Below are 23,333 nucleotides of genomic sequence, written 5' to 3' on the forward strand. Positions count from 1 at the left end.
TTGCGTTGCGTCAACGGGCCATGCGAGGTGACCTGCAGTCTTTTCATGAAGAGACTGCACGTCATCTTGAATGGCTCGTTGACCACGTCAGCCTGCTGGGACAGGTCACCTAGGCCGGATTCCTCCGTCTGATGGGGCTTGCTCCGACCCCCTCCTCAACTGGACCCCCTACGCGCCAGTCGTCCTCTGTGCCATCTTGCCACCCATCAGTCACCTGCGTGCCCTGTGGAGCTGCCTCTGACGGTGCGGCCAGGCTGGTGGAGGAGGCATTCCTGCCACAGTCGGGAGTCGGACGTCCAGCAGGGGTGGCCACATCAACGACTGCACCCCAGCCGGCGGAGGATGTGCAGGCAGCAGGAGGCAGTGCACGGGCAGAGGCACAGCAGCAGCAGCAACGTGGTGGGAGCCATGAAGGCTCGGGCCTTCAACATCGGAGGGGCAGGCATCGGCCGGAGGGCAGGAGGACCCAGGACAGAGAGTGTCTTCCGTGTGGCAGCGGTTGGGCCACGCCATAGTTGCGGAGCGGCAGCGGGCGGAAGAGGCACGGCTCACAATGGTCAGGGCGGAGAACTCCATGCGGAGGGCCCTGAGGCGGGCCGAGTGCCTCGAGGCAATCCGCAGGGGTTTGAGGTGGAGACGTTGATGGCCCTGCGGACCCTCGGGGCCATGGAGGAGGACCGCCTCCGGGACATTGAGGAGGAGTTCGATGATGCCCTGGCCCGGGACATCCACAAGTGAGCCGTGAAACTAGCCCGCTGCCCTTGTACATAGTTATGTAGGTAGTGTTAGGTTTCATTTTTGTTTTTATTTTATTTGGACCTTTCGGACATTGGCCACATTTTTGTATATAGTTTATTTTATTAGTTAGTGTAGTTCGATAGGTTTCCTTTATTTTGTTGGGATAATGGACCCTGGCTTGTTCCCATGTACATAGTTCACAGTTGGATTGTATTTTTGTTTCACTTTTTAACCATGGAGCAATGGCTTTCTTTTTTATTTCCCATTGGATTTTGTTTTGTGGACATTGACTTTGGACAACATTACTTTGGAATTTTATTTTTGGTTTTGCTTTTTTTAACGGACATGCTTCTTTTCATTTTTGTACATTCACGTTTCTGTTTCTTCATTTTTTATTCTATTTATGTTTCCTTTAATACATATTTTTTTTGGTGAACTTCAATGTGTGGTATCTCATTGGTTTCTTGCATTTCATGATATGTGTTTTGAGATTCACTGACACCCATTGGGTGTATGTGAGGGAAATGTGTTTGTTTCGGAACTTGCAATTGGTGTTCTGTGATGTAATTGCAAATTATGAGTGGGTGGATGCAATACTTGGAGGCTGACCATAGGGACCAGGGATCTAGATTGTGATGACATGTTGGCTGGGGAACATGAGTTGGACATGGGTGGGGGCCTGCTGGCAGGTGCCCCACAGTGCTGGGGGGTGGGGGTGCTGAGAGACATGGGTGGGGGCCTGGTGGTGGGTGCCCCTGGTGGCTGGGGGGTGGGGGTGGTGGGAGACATGGGTGGGGGCCTGGTAGAGGCTGCTCCTGCACTGCTGGGGGGTGGGGGTGGTGGGAGACATGGGTGGGGGCCTGCTGGCAGGTGCCCCACAGTGCTGGGGTGTGGGGGTGGTGGGGAACATGAGTTGGACATGGGTGGGGGCCTGATGGCAGGTGCCCCACAGTGCTGGGGGGTGCGGGTGGTGGGAGACATGGGTGGGGGCCTGGTGGAGGCTGCCCCTGGTGACTGGGGGGTGGGGGTGGTGGGAGACATGGGTGGGGGCCCGGTGGAGGCTGCCCCTGGTGACTGTGGGGTGGGGTTGGTGGGAGACATGGGTGGGGGCCTGGTGGAGGCTGCCCCTGCACTGCTGGGGGGTGGGGGTGGTGGGAGACATGGGTGGGGGCCTGGTGGTGGGTGCCCCTGGTGGCTGGGGGGTGGGGGTGGTGGGAGACATGGGTGGGGGCCTGGTGGAGGCTGCCCCTGGTGGCTGGGGGTGGGGGTGGTGGGGAACATGAGTTGGACATGGGTGGGGGCCTTCTGGCAGGTGCCCCACAGTGCTGGGGGATGGGGGTGCTGGGAGACATGGGTGGGGGCCTGGTGGAGGCTGCCCCTGGTTGCCGGGGGGTGGGGGTGGTGTGGAACATGAGTTTAACATGGGTGGGGGCCTGCTGGCAGGTGCCCCACAGTGCTGGAGGGTGGGGGTGGTGGGAGACATGGGTGGGGGCCTGGTGGAGGCTGCCCCTGGTGACTAGGGGGTGGGGGTGGTGGGAGACATGGGTGGGGGCCTGGTGGAGGCTGCCCCTGGTGGCTGGGGGGTGGGGGTGGTGGGAGACATGGGTGGGGGCCTGGTGGAGGCTGCCCCTGGTGGCTGGGGGGTGGGGGTGGTGGGAGACATGGGTGGGGGCCTGGTGGAGGCTGCCCCTGCACTGCTGGGGGGTGGGGGTGGTGGGAGACATGGGTGGGGGCCTGGTGGTGGGTTCCCCTGGTGGCTGGGGGTGGGGGTGGTGGGAGACATGGGTGGGGGCCTGGTGGAGGCTGCCCCTGGTAGCTGGGGGGTGGGGGTGGTGGGGAACATGAGTTGGACATGGGTGGGGGCCTGCTGGCAGGTGCCCCACAGTGCTGGAGGGTGGGGGTGGTGGGATACATGGGTGGGGGCCTGGTGGAGGCTGCCCCTGGTGACTGGGGGGTGGGGGTGGTGGGAGACATGGGTGGGGGCCTGGTGGAGGCTGCCCCTGGTGGCTGGGGGGTGGGGGTGGTGGGAGACATGGGTGGGGGCCTGGTGGAGGCTGCCCCTGGTGGCTGGGGGGTGGGGGTGGTGGGAGACATGGGTGGGGGCCTGGTGGAGGCTGCCCCTGCACTGCTGGGGGGTGGGGGTGGTGGGAGACATGGGTGGGGGGCTGGTGGTGGGTGCCCCTGGTGGCTGGGGGTGGGGGTGGTGGGAGACATGAGTGGGGGCCTGGTGGAGGCTGCCCCTGTTGGCTGGGGGGTGGGGGTGGTGGGGAACATGAGTTGGACATGGGTGGGGGCCTGCTGGCAGGTGCCCCACATTGCTGGGGGGTGGGGGTGGTGGGAGACATGGGTGGGGGCCTGATGGATGCTGCCCCTGGTGGCTGGGGGGTGGGGGTGCTGGGAGACATGGGTGGGGGCCTGCTGGCAGGTGCCCCACAGTGCTGGGGGTGGGGGTGGTGGGAGACATGGGTGGGGGCCTGGTGGAGGCTGCCCCTGGTGGCTGGGGGGGTGGGGGTGCTGGGAGACATGGTTGGTGGCCTGCTGGCAGGTGCCCCACAGTGCTGGGGGGTGGGGTGGTGGGGAACATGAGTTGGACATGGGTGGGAGCCTGCTGGCAGGTGCCCCACAGTGCTGGGGGTGGGGGTGGTGGGGAACATGAGTTGGACATGGGTGGGGGCCTGCTGGCAGGTGCCCCACAGTGCTGGGGGGTGGGGGTGCTGGGAGACATGGGTGGGGGCCTGGTGGAGGCTGCCCCTGGTGGCTGGGGGGTGGGGGTGGTGGGGAACATGAGTTGGACATGGGTGGGGGCCTGCTGGCAGGTGCCCCACAGTGCTGGAGGGTGGGGGTGGTGGGAGACATGGGTGGGGGTCTGGTGGAGGCTGCCCCTGGTGGCTGGGGGGTGGGGGTGGTGGGAGACATGGGTGGGGGCCTGGTGGAGGCTGCCCCTGGTGGCTGGGGGGTGGGGGTGGTGGGAGACATGGGTGGGGGCCTGGTGGAGGCTGCCCCTGGTGGCTGGGGGGTGGGGGTGGTGGGAGACATGGGTGGGGGCCTGGTGGAGGCTGCCTCTGGTGGCTGGAGGGTGGGGGTGGTAGGAGACATGGGTGGGGGCCTGGTGGAGGCTGCCCCTGGTGGCTGGGGGGTGGGGGTGGTGGGGATCATGAGCTGGACATGGGTGGGGGCCTGCTGGCAGGTGCCCCACAGTGCTGGGGGGTGGGGGTGGTGGGGAACATGAGTTGGACATGGGTGGGGGCCTGCTGGCAGGTGCCCCACAGTGCTGGGGCATGGGGGTGGTGGGGAACATGAGTTGGACATGGGTGGGGGCCTTCTGGCAGGTGCCCCAAAGTGTTGGGGGGTGGGGGTGCTGGGAGACATGGGTGGGGGCCTGGTGGAGGCTGCCCCTGGTGGCTGGGGGTTGAGGGTGGTGGGGAACATGAGTTGGACATGGGTGGGGGCCTGCTGGCAGGTGCCCCACAGTGCTGGGCGGTGGGGGTGGTGGGAGACATGGGTGGGGGCCTGGTGGAGGCTGCCCCTGGTGACTGGGGGGTGGGGGTGGTGGGAGAAATGGGTGGGGGCCTGGTGGAGGCTGCCCCTGGTGGCTGGGGGGTGGGGTGGTGGGAGACATGGGTGTGGGCCTGTTGGAGGCTGCCCCTGGTGGCTGGGGGGTGGGGGTGGTGAGCGACATAGGTGGGGGCCTGGTGGAGGCTGCCCCTGCACTGCTGGGGGGTGGGGGTCGTGGGAGACATGGGTGGGGGCCTGGTGGAGGGTGCCCCTGGTGGCTGGGGGTGCAGGGGGACATGCGTTGGTGGGCAGTAGTGCAAGTTGACATGTGGGTTGGCTGGTGGGCATGGCCATGATGGATGGGGTGCCTGCATGACATGTGCTGGGTAGGCCCCTGTGGTGTGAGCCACCTGCAGGGGCCGTGGAGGGTGTAGAGGGAACACCTGGGAGGACCCACACGTGCAATTCATGTGTGCTGCTCCCCGCGCACCCCTGTAATACACGTACCCTGATGATATCGCATTGGAACTTCCCGCGCACCCCTGTAATACACGTTCCCTGATGGAATTGCGTGTGGAACTTCCCGCGCACCCCTGGAATACACGTACCCTGCTGATGTTGCGTGGGATACTTCCTCCGCACCCCGAAATACACGTACCCTGATGAGATCGCGTGTGTGACTTCCCGCGCACCCCAGAAATACACGTACCCAGCTCAATCGTGTGTGTAACTTCCCACGCACCCCCGAAATACACGTACCCCGCTCAATTGCATGTGTAACTTCCCGTGCACCCCCGAAATACATGTACCCCGCTCAATCGCGTGTGTAACTTCCCGCGCACCCCGAAATACACGTACCCCGCTCAATCGCGTGTGTAACTTCCCGCGCACCCCTAAAATACACGTACCTCGCTCAATCGCGTGTGTAACTTCCCGCGCACCTCCGAAATACACGTACCCCGCTCAATCGCGTATTTAACTTCCCGCGCACCCCCAATATACACGTACCCTGCTCAATCGCGTGTGTAACTTCCTGCGCACCCCCGAAATACACGTACCCCGCTCAATCACGTATATAACTTCCCGCGCACCCCCGATATACACGTACCCCGCTCAATCGTGTGTGTAACTTCCTGCGCGCCCCCGAAATACACGTACCCGCTCGATCGCGTGTGTTGCTTCCCTCACACCCCCGCAATACACGTGCCCCGCTCGCACAGGCCCAATTGCTGTATGTTGCCACTTTTGTGATGCGCTGGGACTCTACCGCCTGCCTTCGTGTGGCGGACGTGTTTCAGCTTGTGCGTGTCTTTGGCTGTGCGTGGCTTTGCCCTATTCGATTCCATGAATACGTGTGGTTCGAGTGCGTGTGGGCGTTCCGTCTGCTTCCCTGCAGTACATCCCCAGTTACGCCCTTATTTTCGCGCGTTGTTCCCCATTCCGCGTGTTACGCCCCGTGTCCCGCCCACTTTCTGGTGTATGCGCAGAGGTTGTGCGCTTTCACTGTGCGCGTCGCGCACGCCTTTCGGGATGTTGCAGTGACTTGTGCGCCATGCACGGTTTTGGCGCACATCCCGAGGTGAACACGCGCAGGGACTTCCATGAATCGCACACGTGTGCCTGTTTTTTTCCGCTTGCGCCTGCTTGCGCGAAGATTTTCGGCGCACATTTGTTCCATGAATCGGCCCCTAAATGTATGACATCCCATTGACTGCACAACTATAGGAATAGGACCCCCAACTACGTGGCCCTCTACAATTGGCTGGCTACTAACCTGCATCAATAACTTTGACACTAACCATGACAAAACTGTACCAATTGCTCCATTGACATTGGCGTAGGTTTAGTCAATGGAGCAATTGGTACAGTTGTTGGCTTCCAAACATATCCACATGACAGCATTGTTCAGTTTGTCAACATCCACTTTGACAAACCTGCAGAAGTTAAAACAATTTTCAGCACAATAGCATGTTTCCTTCTTTTCAAAGACATGTACATACTCAATTCTATCTATCTCTTGCATATGCTGTCACTATTCACAACGCACAAGGTCTAACCCTAAAGCAAGCATTGATTAACATTGGTAGCACAGTCTTTAAAGAAGGTATGAGTTACATAGCACTTTCATGTCTGTGTACACTAAATGGTCTGTTCCTAGTTAACTTAGATGCAAACAAAATCAACATGACATTCCTTGCATCCTGGTAAACCCTTACCACCTTACTACGAGGTCCCTTTGCAGGACTCCATTGACAAACCTACGCCAGGGTTGCGTTTTCCAATTACTCTTCAGTTTAGACACAAAGTTATTTTTTTCTCCATTCCAGCTGTGTTCGAGCTACATTTTTGTAAGCTATTTTATTGTGTTTTTACTTGCTGACACATAAGAAGTGTCATGCCGTGCACTTCTAATTTGTCTGTGGAGCTGATATGCAGTATGGGTTGCATTTCTTTTTTAATCATTGTCTCATTCAATTGAGTACAGCTTGCAAGGGTTGGCATTAAGGACATGCATTTTAGATTTTGTTGATGTAATTGTTCCTTGACATCAGGAGCAGATGTGCTTCATCCTTATAGCTCATGGATCAGTCTACCAATAAAGATGGATTTTGAATCTTTAGTAAGTAGACCAGTTTTATTGCTTTTTAAAATGTTGGCATAGGTGAGGTCTGCAGATTAACATATGTTTTGAGTTAGTTCTTTGTATTGAAAATGTTGCCAGAGATTTACATTTCTAGTGCTGCCAAGAGTATTGTTTCTGTCCTACTGTTTTGAAATATAGGTTGACCTTTTGCTGGTGTTAACTGTAGGAGTTCTCCGAAAACAATAACATGTTTTCCTTCTAACAGTTCTTTGCAGTTGGTTTTTAGGACTTCTTGCATTCTGAGATGAAGTAAAGCCAACACGAGCTTGGAAACCATGCTTACTTCACCTATCAGAAGCACTTTCATTTTTTCAGTAGCAGCTTCTGCTCATATTTTGTAGTATTCTAATTTATTTGATGTTTTACAGGGTGGAGCAGTAGGCGGTGTAAAGTTACACCTCCTATGTTGTAGGCAGCTAAACCTGTGGGAGCTGTTACTACAGCCGAAAGGTTGTTGTTAAGTTTTCTAGAAATGTGCAGATTATTTTAATTAAGTACTGACATCTGCATCAAAAACTAGCACTGACAAGTCTTCCTCATATTGTTTATATTGATGCATGATATTTTCTACATCAGTCAAGGCTATTACCCTTCATTTAGAATGAGTGGTTCTCCAAGTGGTTCTTGATTCCTGTAAGTGGAGGCTGACTGACCTTAGGAGTGTCTTTATCGAGTTGAGCTTCAATTTCTTCCTCTTAATTGTCCAACATTTCTTTGTATTGTTTGAAATGGCCATTTGTTATACTGCTTTTATTTGCAATCCATAGTCACCAAATATACTTCTTCTTTTCTCAGAGGTTTAAAAAGTTGGAGTAGTGCCATGTAATACAGTTCTCTATGTTGTGGAGATTTAAATGATACCTTTATACGATTAATTAGACTGGGTTTGGTGATTTTCACTAGGCTTGCTTCACACGTTCAGACTGAATATTTGTCAGTTGTCTCATTTGGTGTGACATTGGTTTTGTAGGTGTATTTTTTGACAATGTCATACAGACACATGTTTTCCAAAGCAGTACTTATGTTTGGGTAGTGTGTGTCAATTAAATTGTTTTTGGCTTTTGGGTCCTTGTGTATATGGTTTCTATTTCTTGGTAGGATTTTAGTACTCTTTTTCGGGATGAAACTTGACCAAAGTTAAGCCAGACAATGTGTTGAGGTTTGCTCTATAAGACTGTGGGCCTCATTCCGAGTATGGCGGTAAGGGATAGCGGCCACCGCTAACGAGAGCGGTGGCCTTAATCCCTTACCGCCATACTCCGAGTTCCCTTAGCGCCATGGTGGTTTTAACACCTGCTTTTAGCAGGCGTTAAAAACCATGGCGCTAAGGGACCTTGATGTTAATTACGCCACCGTAATTTACGGTGGCGTAATTGACGCCTTCCCCACTCCCATTATGCCCTATGGGGCAAGAATGGGAATGGGGAAGGGTAAATGGGGATTGGGGAATTACTGCCCCGCCAACCTTGGAATGGGGCGGTAATTCCGCCAACCACCAAGGTGCTGCCGGTCCGGGTACGGCGTCAACCAAGGCGTTAATAGCGCCATTGGTTAGCGCCATACTCGGAATGAGGCCCTGTATCTGTTAAATGATCTGCAGCTTTGTAGCACCTGCATTCTCTATTGGAGAGCATTTCTATACCAAAGCTGATAGTATTTTTTCAGATGATATCCCAGAAGTTTTTTAGCTCTGTTTTCTCAGCTTTGGTGAGATATGCTGTGACATATGTTGCAAATTGAGTAGAATTGTCTACAATTAATTTTATGTCTATGTTTGCATTTCACAAGAGGGTGATAATTGCATTGTAATCATTGATGTACTTGGATGCTTCATCCATTTTAATGTTGCATGTGTTTTAGGGGATTTGTCTTTTACGCTGTGTCTAACAGAAGGCATTAATCTGTTTACTTGTCCTTTTGTGGAAACTGGTCTAGGGAAGCTAAAGCGACATTGGGTACAGTATTTGTCTTTGTTTTTTTTTATCTACGTCATCTACATCGGCAGTATTTGCCACACTATGGGCCTCATTACATGTTATGCGGTAAACCATGGTGCTATTACCACCATGGTTGCTGCCGATATCATACCGGTACCACCATGGAGAAACGGGGAATTACCACCCCATTCCAAGGTTGGCGGGTGGTTATTCCTCCTTCCTCCATGGCCCTTGCCCATTCCCATTTTTGCCCCATAGGGCTCAATGGGAATGGGGAAGGAGCTCATTATGGTACCTCAAATTGCGGTAACGTAATTAGCACCAAGGTCCCTTTGCGGGTCCCAACTTTAACGGCTGGTCTACACCAGCCGTTAAGGTCGGGTCCTGCAAAGGGACCTCGTAGTAAGGTGGTAAGGGTTTACCGGTACCGGTGGCCTTACCGGTACCGGTAAACCCTTAATGCCTACCATGTAATGAGGCACTATGTTTTTGGAAGCGTAAGGTTCGTGTATGCAGGTCACTATCTGTGGTTTCTGAAGGGATGTCTCAGGTAATGTATTTTTCAATAAAACTGTAAAACAGTGCCGTCACTATCAAGGCCAAATTTAGGAGCATCTTTTATCCTCAAAAGCATGTGGATTTTTGATGCTCCTTGGGATTGATATTGTTTTCTGCAAAAGAAGTGGTGCACATCTCCGAGCGGAGGGGTAGTTTTTATTGCAGATAAATTGCAGCATGGCAATGAAGCAAAGGTGAAAGTATATTTATACATTGACAGGGTCAAGAGAATAAAGTTCTCCTGGTGTTTTTATATCTATTCAATCTTTATTTTGGTTTGCAATAGTCGCGCAAGTCATCCCATGCAACTTAAATTAACAAACCATGTGTTTGGGCCTAGGTTCCTTGGCATACAATGTACATCAACGTGACTTCGGCACCAGTATTATTGTGTACCAAGCATGTTTGCCAAGCGATTTATGATGCTTGACTGCAAAACATCATCTTTGTCTTTTATCTTTTGAAGCAGTTGGGTAGCGGACATGTTTAAAAATGTAGAACCTGTTTTTAATGTGTTTGTACTCCATAACATAGAGTTGCTAGTTCACGTTTGAAGAGGAGGTGGAAAATGTATTCAACATTTTGTTAGAGTCTGGGGTCTTCAGAATACATTCTTAAAGAGTGATATTTTGATGCACTAATTTGTGTGGACCTTTCATCATATCTTCCTCCTTTTCCTGTAGATAAGAGTAGTGGAAAAGAACGTGCCTCTACACCTTTTTCCCATATGCTCATTGGGGATCATTTCGCTTTGTGCATTTGATATGTTTCTAATGCTTTGTCAATGGTTTCATTGGAGTGCAGTGGATGAATTGTATTCTGGTCCAAAATGTTGGCTGCAGTAACAGGATCTACACAATCAAATTGGCCAGTTGCTGGTGAGTCTTGAATTATTTGGATGGCTTCTCTTAGGTTTTCTTCTATGTTTATATCTTTGAGTATTGATTTTTTTATTTTAGATATTGTAGGGCTTGTCTAACCTTGTTTAAATTGGCTAGTTGTTGCCAAATCATTTTGTATTTTGTTGTTACAACATTAAATAGTATAATCAAAGATTGATCTATTCATCGCTATACTCATAGGGCCTGAATCATAGAAAGTTTTCCTATGGGATTGCACCATTATAAAACACTTCCATGAATCAGGCCCCTAGACTTTCTACATTTTCTTTGAGATGTAGTGGCAAGTATATTACTTTGCCACAAATGGCCTTAAGTAACTCAGATGGAGGTAATTTGGCTGATTTCAGTTGAAGGCATATTATTGCTTGATATGGGTGTACTGTTTGAATTATAATGTTCTCATAAAAGTAAAGTTGTTGGAGAGTGTTTGTAAGTGGGAATATTAGTGATAGCATGTGATGGCATTTAATTATTGGCATGCTTTGTGTTGCAGTACATGCAAACTATTGAGGGGTCAGTTATTTTGTTTTTAGTTTCCACTGTTAGATATAAAGCTAATTGGAACCATTGGGATTCTTCTTTGTCCTCTTTTTTGTAAGCTATATCTACTACTATTGTTCTATTTTTATAATAGGTTTGGTGACAACAGACCCATACTTGTCTGGTAATTCCGAAGATTTTTTTTAAAACTTAGCTATTTCTTTTTTGTATGTCTTTGTTAGGATGCTGTTTTTGATGAGGTTTTCGGTAATGTTTTCTGAAGTTACAGAATTTTCTACGTCAACTTCAGTTCCAAAGTATTCACTTTGGATGTGCTCTACTTCTTGAAGCAGTTCTTGGGCTGTTCCATGATGGAGAATGTTGTTTAAATGTTGCCGTTCTAGAGCAGGACTTTTTTGCATATTAGTACCCAGCGAGGGTCAACCAGAATGTAAGAAACATGGCATGGCAGCCCCTCAGCAAATGAGGAGGCGCGAAGCGTGGCCATCCCCGCTCCGAGCCTCCACACAGCTGGAGGCTGCCTTCGTCCCTGCTGGGGATTCAGGTACATTTATTTTTATTTTTTCCTCCCGCTCCCTTGCACATATCTCCCAGCCCACCCTCCCAACCCCACTTACCTTCCTATTTCTGCCTTTCATGGAGCGAACGTTCTGGGGATACCTCTGTTGCCAGCGCGTCCACTCCCTATGGCCACCATTGAAAGGGAAAATGGACTCCGTTTTCCCTTTCCCAACAACCATTTTTTTGTTTGTTTTCTGTTCCGAAACACTGCAGCTTTTCGGAACAGAAAAGAATGCTATTAGTACCCAAGTCTTGCGGGCCGGGGTACTAATAACAATATGCCCCTCACCGAGTCAACTAATTCCCCGGGGCCTTCACTATAACTATGGGCCCCAGGACATTACCTGACTCGGTGTTTCCCCCGCGGCTTGGGGCATATTGCTTAAATATAGTCTATGCACAATATTCTGTATAATGTTGCTAACATTTTGATGTGGTGGAAGGTGCTTTTGCAGGTAGTTCCCGAAATTCAGGCTAATGAATGTCCTTACAAACCCGTGTGGCTGCACACTGGACAGAAGTCCATGCTTTTTAAAGTTTTGATTCCACTTGTGTCTAGTAGTTTCACATAGTGAATGAGGAATTATCAGAGAGATTTTTAGGATTGTTGGCGTTTGTTACACATTCAGCTGCATGTCCATTGTACACTGGACAGTTGGTTTGGGTGAAAGGAGCATTTGGTTTAAAGTTTGTTGGGGACGTTTTTTCTATAAGGGTTTCTTTTGCCATAATAGTTTCTTCTACCATTTCATACCCTCAACCATTATAGTCTATGGCTATTGTTTTTTGTTCTTATTTATAAGCTTCTTCATTGAAATATGCGTTTATGCTGTTTGTGTGAATCCATTCACAATCAAATAAGTTTGAAAAGGTCTCTATATTGACACTGCACATGTTTAGAAGTACTTTTTCTAATTTATTTATTCATTTAGTTAGTGGTTTCTTTCTGTTTAAAATCAAAACACACAATATTCTCTTTGGTAGAAGAGTGCTGTGAATTAGAGCTTGCACAATTACTCTTCTGCAGTAGTTTTGAAGGGAATATTGTGAATTCTCAGCATTTTGTATAAGTTTGTGAAGAACTCTACAGAGAGACATTTTTTGTAACAAACATTTTTGGATTGCTTTACTCTGACTAACTTAACACTGGTCGATAGAGTGTTAGGTTCATTAGTAGGTATGGTTTTCTTTGTACATGTTTTTTAGTTTTTGCAAGAGGGGCCTTACCTTTTTTAGATGTGGCTGGATTTGTTTTGATGAGTGAGGTTATTAGCTCTTTTGTTTTAATGTTTTCTATAAATAGTTTTAGAAGTGGATGACTATATGGTTTGGTTTTATTCTTATGTGCTCTTTTTTCCTTTCTTTTCTATGGAGTTGTTGTTTAGTAGGCTTTTTGTTGTGTCTCTTGGGGAAAAGAGAAAGTTTGTGTTTAAACGTTGTCAAATGTATATGCATCTACTGTGAATGGGTGTGTGGGTGTGAATGAGAGATTAATACAGTGCTGTTTGATTGTGAGGTGGTATATGAGGTGTGGTTGGGAAGGATGTGAGTGTAAGGGTCTGCAGAGATGTGATGGTGTTGGATTGTGAGAAGGCAGTGGTGGTGTAATTGAATCAGTAGGGACGTTGTGCTGTTTTCAGGAAAACAATGGGTGTTGCAATGGTGGTGTTTACTTGGGAATACGAAGGGTTTGAATGGTGCAGTATAATGAGTTAGAGTGAAAGAAATGATGGTTCAAAAAGAGAAGTCTGTTGTTATATATAGCAGAACTGATCTGTTGTAAATACATATATATACATGGTATATTAATGTACTTTCTTTGTAGGATGTGAAAGGTATTCATTTTTTGGTCTTGTCTCTGTGGCAATGTGCTACTTCCCTGTAATTGTTAAAGAAGGTTTCTGGGGATATGTGGTAATGGTGAAATACTTTTAGTAAGCAAGGTTGTTATTTATGAAGATAGGAGGAGTTGTTGGGAAAAAAACTGTTAATGAAATTGCTAGATGTTTCAATGTTTTTTTTAGGAGCATTTTCATGAACGTTAAAAAATACAAATTGAAGCTCTGTGTGTAACATTTTGTAAAAGAGAAGAACGGTTGATGGAAAATAGTTGTAGTACACTTTTAAATGGCAGTTGGTGTGTGGAAGTTTGAGATGTTAGAAGTATATGCATACTTGCCAACATGATGCATTCTAATCTGTAGGTGTTTATGTAGTCGTAGATTTTTTGTTTGCGTTCTGGGACTTGTAGTTGCACTTTTCCATTTGAAAGTTGGAGTACAAGTCCCAGATTTTAGAGAATTGATTAGGACTGTATAAGCATCTAAAGATTGGAATGGGTTATGATAGGAAGTATACATGTGCTGTCAATATAGTAAACTGCCACACATTGAGTTCCAATTAAAAATTATCTACAAATCTATTGTTTATGATTTTACTCTCTTTAAGCAAAAAGTGACACAGTGGGCCTCATTACGAGTAGGGTGGTAAGGGATACCGGACACCGTTAAGGAGACCGGTGCCGGTAATCCCTTACCCCCATACTACGAGTTCCCTTAGCGGGTCCCTCCTTCAATTATGGACGGGACCCGCTAAGGGACTTCAGAGCTAATAACGATACCGCAAATTGCGGTACCGTTATTAGCTACTTCCCCATTCCCACTGAGCTCTATGGGGGCTGAAATGAGAATGGGGAATGTTTTTTTAATGGGGACTTACCGGTCCTGCAAAAGTCGGACTACACCGGTAAATCGGCATTGAACGAGACTGGTGCTGGTACCTTAATTGGAGGCCGTCATGGTGCAAATAGCGCCATGACTACCTCCAATCTCGGAATGAGGCCCAGTGCAGCTATAAATGCACATATGTATTTTTTCATTTTTTTTAACTTTCATCAATTTGCTTCCAAAGATAAATATTTTAAAATGCACAGCATTTTATATGTTTATGTGATATGCATGTCACATTTTCAAATCTTGAAGTACAGTGCTGTTTTTATTCTTTGCGTTCTGGGACTTGTAGTTTGAGGTTTATAATGGAATGGGAAAAGTGGAATTGGAAGTGACAGAATCAACAGGAAAAAATGAAAAAAAAATGAAGACTTAATAAGCACCTATAGATTGGAATGGGTGATGTTGGGATGCATGCATATACTGCCAACATATTAAAACTGGCACACACTAAGTGCCACTTAAAAACGGTCTACCAAGTCTATTGCGTCTGCTTTTCCTTCCTCTTATGGAAAAGTCACTGAGTGCTGCTATTAATGCACATATGCATTGTTTAACTTCATTACAATGCTTCTAAGAAGAAAACGTTTGAAACACTGTGCTTTCTAATTGTTTGCTGCTTCATGTGAGTAGGCAGTGAATGTAGCAATGCCTGTTATTTGCTAGAGTGATTAAAAAGAGAACCTGCATATTGAGAAGCTTATTAAACAGTTGAAAAAATATGTTTTAAAGATAAGCATACCTTTACTATGTCTTGTTAGATGCAGATCTTTTTGAATCTGTAAATAGATATCTTAAACAGTTTTACAGTAGTTTTTGAGGTAGATGTCTTTGATAACAGGAGATATGTATTCTCAGAGGTTAAGTATACATCTGAAGTGTTGAACTGAGATGACAGGGTTTTTGGATGCGATTGGCAGATGGATGTGTGACCCTTTGAAAGTAGCAAATGAGAGATTGTTGACAACATGAAAGTGGAAAGGGTAGCAGGGCTGCCCCTGTGTTACAGTGTCCATGGATACCATGGTAGTCCGCAGACTGCACATTCTACATCTGGGTCTTGTGAGGATGACGTAGCAGGAGTTTTGTTTGCAGGAGTTGTGAGAGCACTGAAAATGGCTATGGCTATGTGTTTGAGAAGGCAGAGTTTGTGGATTTTGGGGGACTCTTTAATTCAGTGTTTGAAGGTGTATGCTGAAAATCATGGTATCTTTGGAAGTATTGAATTGGCAGAAGTGGACGTTCTGTGGCATGTAGTTGTGGCTTAAACTGGGCATGCATGTTTTCATTTTGTGAGAGTCTGGCCCACTTTAAATGTCCAGTCATTGTAATTGTGCATTGTGGAGGGGACAGTTTGGGGTATGTGACTCCAGTGTATTTGCCGATTGCCCTGAAGGATTTCCTTAACTGTTATTTCCTTCCTTAACAATGGAACTGTTTCCTGCTGCCAAGATAATTTTTTTCTGAAATAAATCACAGACAAACATGGAGATATCCAACAAACTGTTTCAATCAAGGCAACTTGTCAATAAAGCTGTGTCTGCTTTTTTATATGCTTTTTTATATGCTGCAGCAATGTCATCTTTTGAGAATTTATATTTATATGTATATATATATATATATATATATATATATATATATATATATATATATATATATATATATATATAATAAAGTTGTGTTTTTTGTGGGTTTGTATGTGGGTTTGATCTTGGGGATGTAACTCCTCATGACCAGAGAGGTCTGGTGTTATAAACTTTGCATGGAATATTCTTTATTTCATTGCAGGATTAACACAACTATTTCTAGCTTGATAGGTCATCCTGCTCCCGAGATAATTAATTGTTTCATTTTTCAGCATTACACTTTGTGGGGTTTCGCTGACCTCTACGGTCATTTGTAGAAAGTGTTTATCATTGCGCTGTCTGTGGTGAATTGGTCTTACTTTTTTTGTTTTCTCATTTTTTAGAAGAGATTCAGGGGCCGATTCATGCAACAAACGTGCGCCGAAAATCTAAGCGCAAGCAGGCGCAAGCAGGCGCAAGCAGGCGCAAGCGGAAAAAAGAGGTGCGATTCATGGAAGTCCCTGAGCGTGTCTTCCTCGGGATGTGCGCCAAACCCGTGCATGGCGCACACGTCACTGCAACATCCCGAAAGACGTGCGCGACGCGCACAGTGAAAGCGCACAACCTCTGCGCATACACTAGAAAGTGGGCGGAACACGGGGCGTAACGCGCGGAATGGGGAACAACTCGCGAAAACAAGGGCGTAACTGGGGATGTACTGCAGGGAAGCAGAGGGAACGCCCACACGCACCCGAAGCACACGTATTCATGGAATCGAATAGGGTAAAGCCACGCAGAGCGAAAGACACGCACAAGCCCAAACACGTCCGCCACACGAAGGCAGGCGGTAGCGTCCCTGCGCATTACAAAAGTGGCAACATACAGCAATAGTGCTTGTGCGAGCGGGGCACATGTATTTCGGGGTTGCGCGGGAAGTTACACACGCGATTGAGCGGGGTACGTGTATTTCAGGGGTTCGCGTGAAGTTTCTCACGCGATCGGGCCTGGGGGAGCGGGCTACGTGTATTTCAGGGGTTCGCGTGAAGTTTCTCACGCGATCGGGCCTGGGGGAGCGGGCTACGTTTATTTCAGGGGTTCGCGTGAAGTTTCTCACGCGATCAGGCCTGGGGGAGTGGGCTTCGTGTATTTCAGGGGTTCGCGTGCAGTTTCTCACGCGATCGGGCCTGGGGGAGCAGGCTACGTGTATTTCAGGGGTTCGCGTGAATCGCGTGAAGTTTCCCACACGATCGGGCCTGGGGGAGCGTGCTACGTGCATTTCAGGGGTTCGCGTGAAGTTTCCCACGCGATCGGGCCTGGGGGAGCGGGCTACGTGCATTTCAGGGGTTCGCGTGAAGTTTCTCACGCGATGGGGCCTGGGGGAGCGGGCTACGTGTATTTCAGGGGTTCGCGTGAAGTTTCTCACGCGATGGGGCCTGGGGGAGCGGGCTACGTGTATTTCAGGGGTTCGCGTGAAGTTTCTCACGCGATCGGGCCTGGGGGAGCGGGCTACGTGTATTTCAGGGGTTCTCGTGAAGTTTCTCACGCGATCGGGCCTGGGGGAGCGGGCTACGTGTATTTCAGGGGTTCGCGTGAACTTTCTCACGCGATCGGGCCTGGGGGAGCAGTGTACCACTCACCGTCTGCCTTGCGTGTAGTAGAACGCGTAGCCAACACCCGCTGTGAAGTGATAGCGTGTGAACCCCAACGGATGGAAAACACACGCACCGCACGAAAAGCACGTACAGAACATAAAGGCACGCGGGATCTCCAAGCCCTGCTAGGGCAACGCCCGTGCGCAAAACATCACAGACGCGCTTACGCTGTAAGGGCCTTTGGTCCACTGAAATCGCGTACACGTGCTGACGCGCTTACGCGCTAAGGGCCTTTCCTCGAATTACACGCTGACCTGCAGATTTTTCACGCGCCAAATCACTCCGTATCAAGCTGGCCACGCGAAAACACACGGAAGACCACGCTCCTGCCCAGAAGGCCGAATCACTGCCCCCCAGTGCCCCGAGCAGCCTCCCACGTGCCATCTGCTGCTGCCTGCCTGCCTGCCTGCCTGCTGCCACCGTGCCCTGCCATTTGGAGCCTGCACATCAGCCATCTGCAGGGGTCCAGTTGCTGTGTCCACACCTGCTGGTACAGAACACTCCCGACTCGAATAACATCGCTCCACAGCCCAGCCCCAGGACCCAGTTGCCCACCCACTCCTGCCCCTGGGGTTGCCATGTCGGGCACATCCACATCTGACCCCAGTGGCAACCCCCGGCCAGAGGGGCAGAGGGGCACCAGTTTCACTGCCACCGAAGTTGGTGTCCTGGTGGAGCAAGTCCTGGGGCAGTATGATGCCCTCTTCGGATCGTCCCGCGCCAACAGGGAAGGACGGGATAGGATCTGGGCCGACTGTGTGGTTGCCATCACCATCCAGAAGGTCAAGAAGCGCTGGGAGGACTTGAGGTCCAGGGCCCTCATGAAGGCCCGGCGCCTCGTGGAGGGGGGCCGGGGCCGCATGAGTTCCATCCAGTTGAGGGTCCTGGAACGCGCACTCCCAGCGCTCCACGCCCAGGTCCTTGAGAGGGAGACCTGTCTGGAGTTGAGCGGTAAGTGGCCAAGCATTGCTGTGTGAGACAGGGCATGTTGCAGTGTGCTGGTTGTCTGATACTTGCCTGCATGTGTGACATAGGCCATGTACGCATGTAGGTGTGCAGGGACATCATGGGAATGCATGTGCAACCTGTAATGTGTGAACCGCACGGTTGTTGCATGTGTTTGAATGCGACATGCGGAACCCTGTGCAGATTGCACACATGAGAGCATGGCAGTCTCTGTTCCTGGACATGGGTGGGGGCGAGGGATGGGTGCTGATGCCAGATACATATGTGGTATCCATGTCTGTGTGCCTGACCTGCGTGTCTGTGACTTGTGAGTGCCATGGATGCATGACACATGTCTGTGACAATGTACAGATTCACTGATGCAGCCTAGTCATCCTTGTATGCACTGTGATTGGGGTGTACGGGGCCAGGTGGATGTGACTGAGGTGAAGTGTGTGCATGTGATAGGCATGACCCATGATGCATGTGAGTACCATTACATTGTATGAATCGAGAGTCCATTGGACATGCATTGAAATGTCCATGGCACGCACCATGACTGTCACTGTGTGTGTTTTGCCTGGACTGACACATGTGTTGTGGTGTGACATGATGGAAGTGTACTTTGAGAGTGGCACTCATCTGCTATTGCTTCCTGTCTAGGGGACCATTGTACAGTACCCTGATACTTGTGTTCTATGTCTCCCTCTACGCAGCGGCTAGTGAAGGAGAGGGCGGAGAAGGCGCTGTGGAGCAAGGCGGCGGGGATGCCCCCACGGCTGCAGCGGAAGGGGTGGGTGAGCCCCCACAGGGGCCTGCTACGGCGGTAGACGGCGAGGAGCCATCCAGGTTGGTGGTTTCCACAGAGGAGGAGGAGGCCGCCACTGAGGCGCACATGGGGCCTGGTGGGGGCATCCCTGCTAGTGCAAGTGGTGCAGTCCAGGGGCAGGGGCAGGAGACATCATAGGTCACCGTGGAGGGGCCTGGGCATGTCGCTGTCCCTGAACCTGTGGGTGCACCACCTTGCACCAGCAGGGATGCCCCGTCCCAGGCCCGTCCGCAGGTAGAGGGGATGTCCATGTCATCTGACTCCCCTCCACCTGCGGACGAGGGGACCCCTGGCCGTGTGGAGAAGGTCCTGATTGGGGTCGCGATGTGCACGGCTGTGATTCGTGATGCCGTGCGTGCTTCCCAAGAGGAGCACGGACGTCATCACGAAGAGCACCGTGCCGACGTGGCCCAATTGGGATCGGCCATGTTCGGGGGTTTCCTGCATGTGTCGGCCAATCTGGCGGCCCTCTCCTCCTCTGTGGAGACTATACGCCAGTCGTTCTCCTTGCCGTCTTCCGGCCCAGATGCCACCAGGGCCCCCTGTGGACCTGCCCTGACCAATGCAGCCAGCTCGGTGGGGATCCCATCCCTGCCATAGTCGGGAGTCAGAGGTCCAGCAGGGGTGGACAACACAGCAACTGGACCCCAGCAGATGGAGGATGTGACGGCATCATCGGGCAGGGCACGTGCACGATGGCGTCGGTGGTTTCCATCATCCTGGATGCCGTCGTGCTGGCAGAGGCAGTGGCGTCGGAGGCAGCAGCAGGCGCGACGTGGGAGGCATCATGGCTCGGGGCCATCAAGATCAGAGGGGCAGGCATCGGCCGGAGGGCAGGAGAACCCTGGGATGGTAGTGTCTTCCGTGTGGGAGCAGTTGGTCCAGCGGATAGGTGCGGAGCGGCAGCGGGCGGAAGAGGAGCGGCTCACCATGGTCAGGGCGGAGTTCTCCATGCGTCGGGCGTTGAGGCGGGCTGAGTGCCTCGAGGAAGCTTGCAGGGAGTTTGAGGTGAACATGGGGTTATCCCTGCGAGACCTCGGGGCCAGGACAGAGTCCCGCCTCCAGGACATCGACATGGAGTTCGATGATGCCCTGGCCGGCAACATCAAAGAGTGAGCCGCAGGACTTGCCCGCTGCCATTGTATATAGTTATATAGTTAGTGGTAGGTTTCCTTTAAATTATTTATTTTTTTTATTTGGTTGCGATTGGACAATGCGCCACTTTTTTGTATATAGTTCAGTTTTTAGTTAGTTGACATAGTTAGGTTTCATTTGGTTGGGCTCATGGACCCGGGATTGTCTTGTATATAGTTCTTCTATGGATTTTTTGATTTTTTGGATTTTTTTCATGGACATTCATCTTCTTTTTGTTGTTTTGCTTTGTGGTTTTTCTAATTTCATTTCCTTTCTAGTTGATTTTCAATACATTTTTATTTTCATCCTTCAATGTGTCGTATCATCTCATTACTTTCATGCATGTCATGTTGGGTGTTTTAACATTCACTTGCAGCCATTGTGTGTGACAGACATGTGTTCATTTGCATTATTTACATTGGGTGTGTAACATGTAATTGCCTTTGATATGTGGGTGGATGTGATAGTTGGTTGGGCCTTTTGGCAGGGGAGGATGGCCATTACGGACATGATTGGGGATTGTTGGGACCCAGGTGCAGGGGGGCATGGATGGGACATGGGCCAGGGCCTGGTGGAGGGTGCCCCGCAATGCTGGGAGGTGGGGGTGGTGGGGGACATGAGTTGGACATGGGTGGGGGCCTGCTGGCAGGTGCCCCACAGTGCTGGGGGGTGGGGGGGTGGGGGACATGAGTTGGACATGGGTGGGGGCCTGCTGGCAGGTGCCCCAGAGTGCTGGGGGGTGGGGAGGGTGGGGGACATGAGTTGGACATGGGTGGGGGCCTGCTGGCAGGTGCCCCACAGTGCTGGGGGGTGGGGGTGGTGGGGGACATGAGTTGGACATGGGTGGGGGCTGCTGGCAGGTGCCCCACAGTGCTGGGGGGTGGGGGTGGTGGGGGACATGAGTTGGACATGGGTGGGGGGCTGCTGGCAGGTGCCCCACAGTGCTGGGGGTGGGGGTGGTGGGGGACATGAGTTGGACATGGGTGGGGGCCTGCTGGCAGGTGCCCCACAGTGCTGGGGGGTGGGGTGGTGGGGGACATGAGTTAGTGTTCATTAGTTCAAGGAGACATGTGCCTTTGCTGGGGGGCATGCCCATGTTGGGTGGGCTGCCTGCGGGACATGACCAGGGATGCAGGGTAGTCCCCTGTGGTGTGGGCTGCCTGCAGGGGCCGTGGAGGGTGTACAGGGAACACCTGGGAGGACCCACACTGTCAAATCACATGTAGGACTCCCCGGAACCCCTGAAATACACGTACCCTGCTGAAATCGCGTGTAAAACTTCCCGCGCACCCCTGGAATACACGCGCCCAGGCTATTCGCGTGTGGAACTTCCCGCGCACCCCTGAAATACACGCGTCCAGGCTATTCGCGTGTGGAACTTCCCGCGCACCCCTGAAATACACGCACCCAGGCTATTCGCGTGTGGAACTTCCCGCGCACCCCTGAAATAAACGCGCCCAGGCTATTCGCGTGTGGAACTTCCCGCGCACCCCTGAAATACACGCGCCCAGGCTATTCGCGTGTGGAACTTCCCGCGCACCCCTGAAATACACGCGCCCAGGCTATTCGCGTGTGGAACTTCCCGCGCACCCCTGAAATACACGCGCCCAGGCTATTCGCGTGTGGAACTTCCCGCGCACCCCTGAAATACACGCGCCCAGTCTATTCGCGTGTGGAAATTCCCGCGCACCCCTGAAATACACGCGCCCAGGCTATTCGCATGTGGAACTTCCCGCGCACCCCTGAAATACACGCACCAAAGTTATTCGCGTGTGGAACTTCCCGCGCACCCCTGAAATACACGCGCCCAGGCTATTCGCGTGTGGAACTTCCCGCGCATCCCTGAAATACACGCGCCCAGGCTATTCGCGTGTGGAACTTCCCGCGCACCCCTGAAATACACGCGCCCAGGCTATTCGCGTGTGGAACTTCCCGCGCACCCCTGAAATACACGCGCCCAGGCTATTCGCGTGTGGAACTTCCCGCGCACCCCTGAAATAAACGCGCCCAGGCTATTCGCGTGTGGAACTTCCCGCGCCCAGGCTATTCGCGTGTGGAACTTCCCGCGCACCCCTGAAATACACGCGCCCAGGCTATTCGCGTGTGGAACTTCCCGCGCACCCCTGAAATACACGCGCCCAGGCTATTCGCGTGTGGAACTTCCCACGCACCCCTGAAATACACGCGCCCAAGCTATTCGCGTGTGGAAATTCCCGCGCACCCCTGAAATACACGCGCCCAGGCTATTCGCGTGTGGAACTTCCCGCGCACCCCTGAAATACACGCACCAAAGTTATTCGCGTGTGGAACTTCCCGCGCACCCCTGAAATACACGCGCCCAGGCTATTTGCGTGTGGAACTTCCCGCGCACCCCTGAAATACACGCGCCCAGGCTATTCGCGTGTGGAACTTCCCGTGCACCCCTGAAATACACGCGCCCAGGCTATTCGCGTGTGGAACTTCCCGCGCACCCCTGAAATACACGCGCCCAGGCTATTCGCGTGTGGAACTTCCCGCGCACCCCTGAAATACACGCGCCCAGGCTATTCGCATGTGGAAATTCCCCCCTCCGCGTTGATGGCAACAACACAGTCGGCCCAGATCCTATCCCGTCCTTCCCTGTTGGCGTGGGACGATCCGAAGAGGGCATCATACTGCCCCAGGACTTGCTCCACCAGGACACCAACTTCGGTGGCAGTGAAGCTGGTGCCCCTCTGCCCCTCTGGCCGGGGGTTGCCACTGGGGTCAGATGTGGATGTGCCCGACATGGCAACCCCAGGGGCAGGAGTGGGTGGGCAACTGGGTCCTGGGGCTGGGCTGTGGAGCGAAGTTATTCGAGTCGGGAGTCTTCTGTACCAGCAGGTGTGGACACAGCAACTGGACCCCTGCAGATGGCTGATGTGCAGGCACCAAATGGCAGGGCACGGTGGCAGCAGGCAGGCAGGCAGGCAGCAGCAGATGGCACGTGGGAGGCTGCTCGGGCACTGGGGGGCAGTGATTCGGCCTTCTGGGCAGGAGCGTGGTCTTCCGTGTGTTTTTGCGTGGCCAGCTTGATACGGAGTGGTTTGGCACGTGAAAAATCTGCACGTCAGCGTGTAATTCGAGGAAAGGCCCTTAGCGCGTAAGCGCGTCAGCACACGTAC

Source organism: Ambystoma mexicanum, chromosome 9 (genome assembly GCF_040938575.1).
Source record: "Ambystoma mexicanum isolate Mex_15411 chromosome 9, UKY_AmexF1_1, whole genome shotgun sequence".
Classification (NCBI taxonomy): domain Eukaryota; kingdom Metazoa; phylum Chordata; class Amphibia; order Caudata; family Ambystomatidae; genus Ambystoma; species Ambystoma mexicanum.